Source organism: Phoca vitulina, unplaced genomic scaffold, assembly GCF_004348235.1.
Source record: "Phoca vitulina isolate PV1807 unplaced genomic scaffold, GSC_HSeal_1.0 scaffold9, whole genome shotgun sequence".
Taxonomy (NCBI): Eukaryota; Metazoa; Chordata; class Mammalia; order Carnivora; family Phocidae; genus Phoca; species Phoca vitulina.
In genome coordinates this window covers 37,347,146-37,358,131 of record NW_022589712.1, presented here as the reverse complement: position 1 = coordinate 37,358,131, position 10,986 = coordinate 37,347,146, and the positions used below count along the sequence as shown (strand labels likewise).

The 10,986-nt window shown below is 37.6% G+C and overlaps 1 pseudogene; it reads left to right on the top strand.

Annotated features, from left to right (window-relative positions):
* The first annotated feature begins 10,182 nt into the window (after window positions 1–10,182).
* The window catches only part of LOC116634710, a 14,303-nt pseudogene continuing 13,499 nt past the window's right edge, over window positions 10,183–10,986 (top strand).

Here is a 10,986-nt window from a genome sequence, read left to right as displayed (position 1 = left end):
CTCTGCTTCTTTCTGCCTTCTGGTTAGGTTTAACCAATAGAAGGTCCTGGCAAGAGATCCAAGGATGGGAGGAGACAGTGATCCCATCTGCCCACATTCTTTTTCAGCCAAGGTTTTGGCAAGAGCTGCATTCATCTAGGTATGGCCAGAGCTCCTAGAAGCAATCCCTCTCCCATGGCTACAAAACCAGCCAGATTCTAGTAACACCACTCCCTCTCCTTGGTTCTTCAGGTCTAAGAATGAAAATGGCTTAGCTTTCTGTCACTGCTAGTTCCTGAATGTATTACCATTTCTGTTTGCATTTTTTGTTTTGCCTGCTCACACCTCTATAATTGGTTCCTTTATTAAACTCTCTTTGGTTAATCCTTTAGTGGGTCATTCATTTCCTGCTGGGGTCTCTACAACTTCAGGCCACACTATTAATTCTCCACCTCTGAAATCATAAATTCAACATCCCAGTCTCTGACTACAACTTCCTATCCTTTCATTTGTCTACTTACATGATTTTTAATCTGTTCTTTCTCCAATCTCATGCCTCATCACCACCCCCCCCGCCGCTTCTCCCAATATTTAAACCTCTGTTTTTTCCCCCCAGTTTAGCCTAGATTCAATAGTCCTATGTCACTGACTATGATGACATCTCTTTCAATGATTCTCTCCATTTCCAAGAGTCTGACTCCAGCCTCGTGGTCAAGTTTTTTTAAAATACGCTGGGTCTTTCTTTGTCTATAGAATGAAGAGTTGGATAATACAGTCTTGAAGTAGGATAACCATTACCCAACTGGGTTGGTTTTGAGCATGAAAGGGAGAGCTATTAATTAGTACACCAGGATAACAGGACAGTTGCAAGGAAACTGGACATGTGACCATCTATCTCTATTGCATCTTCTAGTTCTAAAATGCCATGATTATATTACATACATTAAAATCAGAAAATAGATCTCAGTTTTTTCTAAAGTCATGGGCTTGCCTTACAATACATCTGCTTAGTGAACACAATGAAACATTTGGAAAAAATTAAGATAAGGATAAGAAATCAGAGATATAGAGGTGAAGGCTTTGAAGTGTGAAGACAGTGCAAGAAGAAAAGATCCACAAATAAACGTTTCTTTCCAGATCTGACTCATCTGACAGTTGCCCTCAAAGAAAGGCCCTGCTTTTTCTAACAAGTAAGTGGAAACAAATCCACAGAATAATCTACCCATTTGGGTATAAATGGAAAATCTAATGCCCTCTCGCCTTCTTGTCTCTTCTCTTCCATTTTCAGTTTTCAGTTTCAAACTCACAGAAGCTGATGCTCTGCCCGGTGCCCTGCCTCCTATCCCACAACAAAAAGACTCCTCAGCCTGAATAGGCATGGTCGCCATGGTAGCTGGGGGTCATAAACTCCTGAGCTGTGGGCCTTGGCACAATTCCATGCATTATCTGCATCCTGGTGCAAATCAGTCCCTTTATCTAATTAGTAGCCTTACAAATAGCCACCTGCCCCAGAGCTTAACCATTAAAGATGCAATATTGGCTGAATAGCTTGAGACAAGGGGCGAGGATAACAGAAAACTGAAAGCTGATCTTGGTGAGGCCCTGTCTCTCCTGGCTACAGACACCTGCAAGCTCCAGCCCACCCACATAGCAGGAGTTCAAAGGAGTCCAAGAACAAATCGCTTCTGTCTTCTTTTCACAGCTCACCTTGAGTGTCTCCTGATCTACTCGCCTCCCAGAAGCTGGGCTTGGTGACCTCTGCCTACAGGACCTGCATGACCATTTCTGCTCAGGTGCCCAGCTGTTCCCTACTTCAGAGCTTCTTACCTGAAGCATCCTGCCCTGTCTCTTATCTCTAGAACTTGACTAACTGCTCTGATCCTGGTATTTCAGAACTATCTCCTGATTTACTTGAAAGACTGGATCCTTTCTAACTTGTTCAAATGCTAAAACTTTCTTGGATGAATGAGACCTTACTCCAGACTCATATTCTCTGGATGTTTGTTGGGTTCATCTTTTTCTTCCAGTTAAAAATTCTAAGGACAAAAAACAAAATTATTTTTATTCAACATTCCCTAAATAGAAGAAGTATCTTCCTATAGTCATTCTAAAGGTAATGATGAATCTAAACTTTTAAAAGGTTGAAAGGAATGCATTCTGGAAGTGTACACTGTGGCAAATCTGACTTTTGCACCCTGGGCTGAATTTCAGAAATGATATAAAATGCTGGGGGTAGAAGGATGGCAGAGGAATCTAGCTACAGTTTCACAGTTCATGCTGTGGTGCCCCATTCAAGTGTTCCACTAAGAAAACAGAAGAGGACTCTAATGCAGTATACCTACCCTGAGCTTCTGGAACTGAAACAGACTGAAAAATCACCCAATATTCTCCTTTATTATGGGGAATATTTCTTCCATATGTGCTGAGCAAGACATGTCTCATTGTAATTTTATTGTCATATAATGATTTCAAAATTTCTTGATTTTTATTATTATACTATGTGTTTATTTATCCAACAGAAACCTCTTAAAGTAGGAAATGATTATCCTCGCTATGCTGGCAATGGTCACTTATGAAAACTACAGATCAAAACCTAGAGGTAGAAAATGTTTACTAAGTCTTTTCTATTCTTTTGTTAGTGCAAGCTATGATTTCTTTTGTTTTACTATCAGATTAGTCACTCCAGTTTGAAACAATATCAAGCAACAAGGTTTCTCATACATCCTTAGATATGCTAGTCCAGAGGCTAGCACATCGGACTGATACAGTCTTCTTAATATTCAGATATAGTCTATTTTCTTGAAGTTCTTATTATTCTTATTTGTTAATTTATATTGTTAAACAAAATATCTTCAGGATCTCTGAAAAGAAGTCGGTGTTTTAAATCTGTGCAAGCAAAAATGAAGCCAGGCCTACATTCCCTCCCTGCCCACTGTGACTTCCCAGACCATTCCAAGAACAACCAGATTCAATAGTTGTGCTCTGAACCAAAGCCATAAGGCCATTATTTAGGTTTCCTTTGAAAAAGAAAGAAACTGCAAACTTAAAAACATGAGCTATCTTTGTGAAAATTCCCACTTTTCTTCTCCAGCCCTCTTCTGCTAAGGTTGCCAACTAATCACCACTGTATTCAACACAGTTTGAATAATTCCTATGTGCATTTGTCTCTTTGGCAACTTATAATTCTTATCTGGTGTCAGTTGTAATTTTATTCAGAGATTAAGGAGGTGAGGCCTTCCTGGTACATAATTGCCTGTTTAATGTCTAATTTCACTCTAGATGTTAAACTCCATGAGGGAAGGCACAGCTCATTTTTTTATCACCACTCTGTCCCTGTGAATGGATGCTTATAAGAAGGAGAAAGTATGCAATGGCCTCTTTATTTTTTAGGAACTATAAAGAAAAATAAGTTAAAATTCTATGGCTTTTGGGAATTACAAAGTAGCATTTATATTACCAACAGTCTCTTCATAATATAAACCATATTATCATCAATGAATGAGCAAAAAGAGTATTTGGGCTTCAAAAAGCAATGGAAAATATGTTTGCTGAACCTATGACTCAAAAAATTTAAGGAAAATAAAAATTTCCCAAACAACCATTACATTGAAAGGTTAACCAATTTGAAACTTGTTGAGTTACTCAAAGGAAGGTGTGTTCACCAAAAATGCATTATTAAGAAACACATGAAATAATCTGTAATTTCTCACTTATGTGGTCTTTGGGAGATAGCTTTTGACTTAAAGATAACCTTTCCAGCTTGAAAATTTTATCATTATCATTAATAAATACAGAATCATTTGTTTTTCTTTCCAGACTGTCTTGTCCTCTTCTGCAAATCCCATAGAGGACACAGTAGAGAAGTCAGGAATGCAAAGGAGGTCTGTGGTTTGGAAATGGCCCAAGACAAACTGAATTTTCCTAAATATGCATTAAACTGTCAGCAAAGAGCACCATGACCCAGAGCTTGAACAAAGGGAAAACCCCATAACCCTCTGAAGTCACTGGTTCTATGAGTTGTATTAGGGAAAGGGCAGCTAAGCCCCAGTAAAACTTCCTCATGAGTAGAAAACTGGAATTATCTCCCTTTCTCCATCCCAGATTAAGTGTATACTCCCCTGAGCAGCTCAGATTTGAGAGCACTTGCTGGATCTACAGATCCCCACATTTGCTCTGAGACTTGCAATATAGGGTCCTGCCCTCATCCTAAAGGAAGGTTCCAGGAAATTGACATTTAAGATCTGGGATTGCAAGATGGTTGGAACCTGAAGGTAAGCAACTGGCCCCAATTCTTCCTGAAACATCACCTTATAGAGATATCCTAGCTAATGGTGTGGGTGGGAACTCTGGCAGAAATATGGGGGCAGGGAGAAGGGAGGATGAAGACAACCACCTGCTCAAGATTCTCCCATCTCCCCTTATTCTTATTCTGATGTGACTAATTGGGAAAACAGAAGGTAGAGAAGAACCATCTTCCCTCACATGTTTATTAAGTTCTTATAGAGTAAGTCTCTGGTGACTATATTGATTCATGTGTTTATACCCAAGGAACATGAAACTTAAAGTGGCATTATTGATACAGAAAATAAAGAACAGACAAGAGCATAGAGTTGAACAACTTTAATCACCAAGGCTTGTGTCTGCTTAACTAGCTGCATGAATACGAGCAACTTAATTTCTCTAAGAATAATTTCCCCATCTTCTATATGAGGCAGATGAGGCCAAAAGTTTCTATTACTTCCAGCTTTACAGTTATATGATTCTCTGTCCTAGTAATGAATGTCTATAAATGCTACATGTAAGCAGAAAGCATATGCTGTGTGACATTCAATAATAGTAAAGAGGGAATCATGAGGGATGTGTGTCAGTGAGAGTTTGCTGTTCTCTTCCAGTCATCCTGGAGGAATTTACAAAAGAATAAAACGTTTTGTAAAAATGTCTGCTTAGCTAAAAGGTACAAACTTCCTAAATATGACTTGTAGCCAAGGTAATAAAACTTAAGGATGGAGTAGAAGCATTAAGGAAATTTTTCCTAGAAAGGAAAAAAAAAAATATGTATCAGGAGATGGGGAAAATGGACAGAAGTAAACTCATAAGAAGCAGAGAGCTAAAGAGTTTTGAAGTAGAATATAAAGATCTAGACATATTTGAGAAGATATGTCATGGTCAAAATGAAGGACAGAAAAGATGATTCAAGCCCACCTTGACAGATATTTAGAGAAGGCCGCTGGTGGTAAGCATGAATCTAATGATGATAAAGAGGGCAGTAATAATAGCTGCCGTTTACTGAGCACTTACTAAATTTTAGAACTCTTTGCTAGAAAATTTATAAATATCTTGTGTAGTTTCTAGAACTCTCTCCAAAGGATACTTGTAATATTCACCTTCTAGATAAGTAAACAAGGGCTCAGGAAAAGTGACTTCCCAAGGGCAAACCCAGGTCTACCTGCTCTGTTTTCAATAATCATTCCTGTTTACCCATGAACAGGAAAGCCCCTCTAGGGCTTTGGACAAATCTAAGGTTTTGGGCAATCAAAATTATTAAGAAAGAAAAGCAGTCAGAGGTAACCATTGATAGATCAGATGGAACTATTTCTCCTTGAACAAAGGGACGGTGTCTTCTTTATCTGCTTGTTCCCTGCACTTAGCCCAGGGTCTGGCACCTTGTGGTAGATGCACAGATATGCCATCCAGGTGCCCCTTCATGGAAAGACTTGTTGCCCAGCTGCTGGGAGTGCAATCAGAACTCCAGCTGTTGGTTCCATTTAGTTGGCCTCAGGTGTAGATGGTGATTGCCTCACTTGAGATCATGCCCTTTTCTGGAAGCCTGCATCTTGTACCCAAACAACCAAGGGGAGTGATGTAGGAGGATAAAGAATGGAAGCCAATCTGGGACAAAGCTGATGGGCAGTTCTGACTCCAGAGCTCTGTGACAAATGGACTGAGATTTTGTCAGCCCTGCTTTGCAATTTGACTTCTCCCTTGGTCCAGTTCTGCTGCCACCTACTTCTTTTCATAGCTGTTGGTCCCTGATAAAGACCTTGTACTCCAATTCCATTTCAGCAGCTGCTTCCAGAGAACATAACTTGGAATACACCCACTATGTACTCAATAAATGTCTGACAACTGAAGGGATGACCGAAGTAGTAAGAGTTAAGGAGCATTTTTAAAGATTCTTTTCCCCACCAAAAAATGTTCTCATTATCTGGTGACTGAGATTCTCCAATTAGAAGTTATTCCTTTGTCTTAGTGTTTCTGCCCTTGTAAATACTCATGAGGTAAATAGCATATTGAACTTATTGTACACTTACACCATAATGTAAAGAAAGTCCTGAAAGCACTTTCTGACATTCTGGTAGAAGTGAGAGAGAAAAAGCCTGGGTACACTAATCAAAAAGCATCGACACAAGTGTCTATAAACAGATGGATGGATAAAGAAGATGTGGTATATATATACCACACACACACACACACACACACACACACTGAATATTACTCAGTCATAAAAAAGATGAGATCTTGCCATATGCAACAACATGGATGGACCTAGAGGGTGTTATGCTGAGTGAAATAAGTCAAAGAAAGACAGATACCATATGATTTCACTTACATGTGGAAACTAAAAAACCAAAGGAATAAACAAACGAAAAGCAGAAACAGACCCATAAATAATACAGAGAACAAACTGATAGTTGCCAGAGGGAAGGGGGATATGAGATGGGCAAAATGGGTGAAGGGGAGTGGGAGATACAGGCTTCCAGTTATGGAATGAATAAGTCATACGGATACAAGGTATGGTCAATGGTACTGTCATAGTGTTGTATGGTGACAGATGGTAGCCATACTTGTGGTGAGCACAGCATAAGGTATAGATTTGTGGAATCACTATGTTGGGCACCTGAAACTAATGTAACATTGCGTGTCAATGATACTTTAATTAAAAAAAAAAAAAAAAAAAAAAAGAGTATCAAGAACTAAGTGCCTGGATACAATTCTCATTCTACCAACTTCCTAGCTATGCGTCCTTGGACAAATCCCTTAGCCTTATTGTGCCTCAGTTTTTGTATCTATGAAAGGGAAATAATAAATGTAACTACCTCAAAGGGTTGTGAGAATTAAATGAGTTAAAACACCAAAATATTTTGACAAGGAAATGACATGAAGTAGAGCACTGAATAACTATTAGCTATTTCTAGTACTAAGGTCATACTTTTGCTATTGAGCAGGCCTAGCCATACCTAGACATTAAATATTAAGTTGAAGAAAATGAAGAAGATAAGAAAAAAGTGAGTAAAACAGGATTATACAAGTATAACTAATAATACAGTCATATTAATGTAATATTTTTCCATCACATTCATCTCCAACCCAGCCTGGGATATGGGTTTCTATGATCTCTTTGTATGTATTTTCATTCCTTGTATTACCACCTTTATAACTACCTGTCCTTGTGTCTATTACCACTCTCACCTCTTCATTGTCAGGTACTCAACAGTAAACTATTCCATCTTATTCATCCTTATCTCCCCTTTCCATCCACCCATTCATTTATTTCTCCATTCATTAAACAAATATTATGTGCATTTCATCAGTGTTTTTTTTTTTTTGAAATAAAACAAGAAACAAAATTCCTGTTCTCTTGGAGCTTATGTGTTGCCAATTTACACAGCAATAATAAAACAAATATCCAGCATATTATCCAATGAAAGGTATTATAACGAATTACCCAGTGCTGAGCTCAGAGTTGGTTTTCAGTAAATAATTTTTGAATTAATGCATTTATGCAAAAGACAAAAAAAGAGCCAAAAGGCAAATAAAAGACATTTTCATTGTTCTTTCTGCTCAATTCAAAATGGAAGAGCTGTATAGGACACAGATGACTGGGACAGGAGATACTTTTTTTGTCTTCTGCAGCTCAGCCATTCAGAGGTTGAGCAAAGTAAAGCCAACACAGTAGAGCTAGAGAACCATGGAAGTCATTTAAAGGCGAACATTATCTTCTTATATATGTTACCTTGGTGCTGCTTGATGTGAATTTTCATTCTCATGCATTTTTCACTCCTTTAGTGATAGAAAGATGCCATCATACCAGCAAAATAGAAGCTTAAGCTTTTCAGTGAGTCTTTGTGTTAATTATTATTATCATTATCACTATCATCATCATTATTACAACAGACAAATATTATCTACCCATCTTAAGTCACCATGGTGCCATTGTCACTGCTGTCATCCCCCAGGCTATTTCTCCTTTGTATATTATTGTTTTGAGTACTTCTTTAAGATGAAATAAAAATGGCACATCCACTTTCATATGCAATGATTTGCCACCTCAAAATCTCTTTGGTCAACTGAAGGAAAATATCCTCTACAATTGAGGATAGTTAAATAATATTAAATTGTTTAAAGATACTTTCAATCTCTTCTTATAAATACCTTGATCCATAGAGGCTTTTCACTTCTCCCTTAATGTCTGTCCTCTAAGAATGGCCTGAAAATCTGAAGACATTTTTTAAAACCGCAGTGCATGTGTCTCTATTCAAAAAAATGCTGTCTTGGTGATCACTGATTTGTAATATAGCTTGAAATTGGGCAACGTGATGCCCCCAGCTTTGTTTTTCTTTTTCAACATCTTCTTGGTGATTCGGGGTCTTTTCTGATTCCATACAAATTTTAGGATTGTTTGTTCCAGCACTTTGAAAAATGTCATTGGAATTTTGATCGGGATGGCATTGAAGGTATAGATTGCTCTGGGTAGCATAGACATTTTAACAATGTTTATTTTTCCGACCCATGAGCATGGAATATTTTTCCATCTTTTTGTGTCTTCTTCAATTTCTTTCATGAGTGTTTTGTAGTTCCTAGAGTATAGATCCTTTACCTCTTTGGTTAGGTTTATTCCGAGGTATCTTATGGTTTTTGGTGCTATTGTAAATGGAATCGTTTCTTTAATTTCTTGTTACAGATTTGACATTAGATTGTCTTATCCAAAGTAGTTTTTTTACATGTATATGCAAAGTAGATAAAATTGGAAGAAGGAAAAAATCACTCTGAAGACTTTGTGCACCCCCATACTGCTTTGTTCTCCCTGTTGGGGTGGTGGCTGGTTATGCTTTTTTGTCATCTTATTCATCCTTAAAATCTTGTCCAACTCCCTAAATCCATTCTCTATCATGACCATACTACCACTCCCCTGCAATTTCCTATCCACCCAATATTCCTTTTCACCAATGCACATTTTTACTCCCCCTTCTGATACCAGGTTTTGAAAGGAGAAAAAATATATTTCTTAACTCTGTACTCTTATTTAAAATCTCATCCCTCTTCTCCTTGTTCTCACACTCACCATGTCTCCAGCTCACCTCTGACCTCCACACCTCCCCGGCAATTTCATCACTAACTTGGCCTGAGTCAGAGGAATGATTCATGGAATCATAAAATTCAGGGTGGAAGAGACCTTAAAGGTCAGCTAATTCAACCACTCAACTGAGTGGAAAAAGCAGCTCTCATTTTCATTCCATTCTCATTTTCTTCCCTGATTTTCCAAACGCAATTGCAAACATAAGAACAGTGTCTCTAGTTGTCACAGAACTTCCTGCTTTGTATATCCCTTCTCTCTGGGATAACTTAGGCAGAGTCCTGTCAATAGTAGACAATGGGTTACAGATGAGGAAACTTGCAATCCTCTGAATATTGAGTTGGCCACTCTTTCAAAAAGTTTGAACAAAAGGTGAGCATATTTATTTCACTGACTCCATTTATAACATGAAACAACTGAGTATTATTCCCAGAAGATATAAACAGATAATTAATCAAAAAAGATATAAAAATGGCCCATAAACATATTAAAATATAATAACTTCATTCATAGTAAATAAATGTCAATTAAGACTACAATGAGATAATATTTATCATATGGCAAAAAATTAAAGCAGGCACTCTCACACGTTGCCAGTGGGTATGTACAAAACATTTATGGACAGGGATGTGTGATATCTCACAAAATTACATATGTGTCTGCCTTTTGAGCCAGCAATTCCACTTGTAGGAATTTACCCTGAAAATACACCTCCAAAAATACAAAAATATATCTGTACAATATTATTTAGATTATTCATTGCTGTATTGTTTATAATTTTTAAATATTGGAAACCTTTATGCCCATTTATAGGAGAGCAGTTGAATAAACTCTGGTGCATACACACAATGGAGTACTATGCAACTGTAAGAAAGAATAAGATCTATGAACCAATACAGATTGCTCTCCAGGATGTACTGTTAAATAAAGAAAGAAAAATATATCTATATGAAGTTATTTTGGCAAGAAAAGAGAGAGATTTAGAAAATATACATGTATCTACTCATTTGTGCATAAAGAAACATAGCAGGATAAAACAGAAACCAGTAAGACTGTTGAAAAGAATAAAACAAATGTGGGAAATCATACCACTTTTTATATAATCTGGACTTGTGGAAACGTGAATGCTTCATACACTCAAGAAAACAACGATGAGGGGGGAAAACTGAAAAAATGAAATATAAACAGAAACAAACAAATGAGCCAAATGGGAGGGAGAATAAACTCAAATAACTTGTAAGTGGAATAGTTGGACTATATCCCTTCAAGCTAAAAACAAAAAGTGTTAACAAGTACTGAAGTTCAATCAGTAGAGTTTTCTTTTTCTCATAGACATATAGATTGGCAATTCTGAAACTACTTTCTGCATATTCTAGTATTAAGCAAATAAGTCAATATACTATGGTCAATGGGAGCCAGTTTTCTTGCTGACAAAGAAGAGAATTACAAATGTGGAAAGGAGGAAGTTCTGAATAATCCCTGTAGCTTTCCCAGCTCTGTCAGCTGAGATCTAAAAGCAATGACACCCCTTTTCCATTTATAAAACAAAACAGGTTTGGGACAGGGAAAGTACCACTTGGGTGGGAGAAAATAAGAATGATAGGGATGGGGGGGCGGAGCAAGATGGCAGAGGAGTAGGAGACCTGGATTTC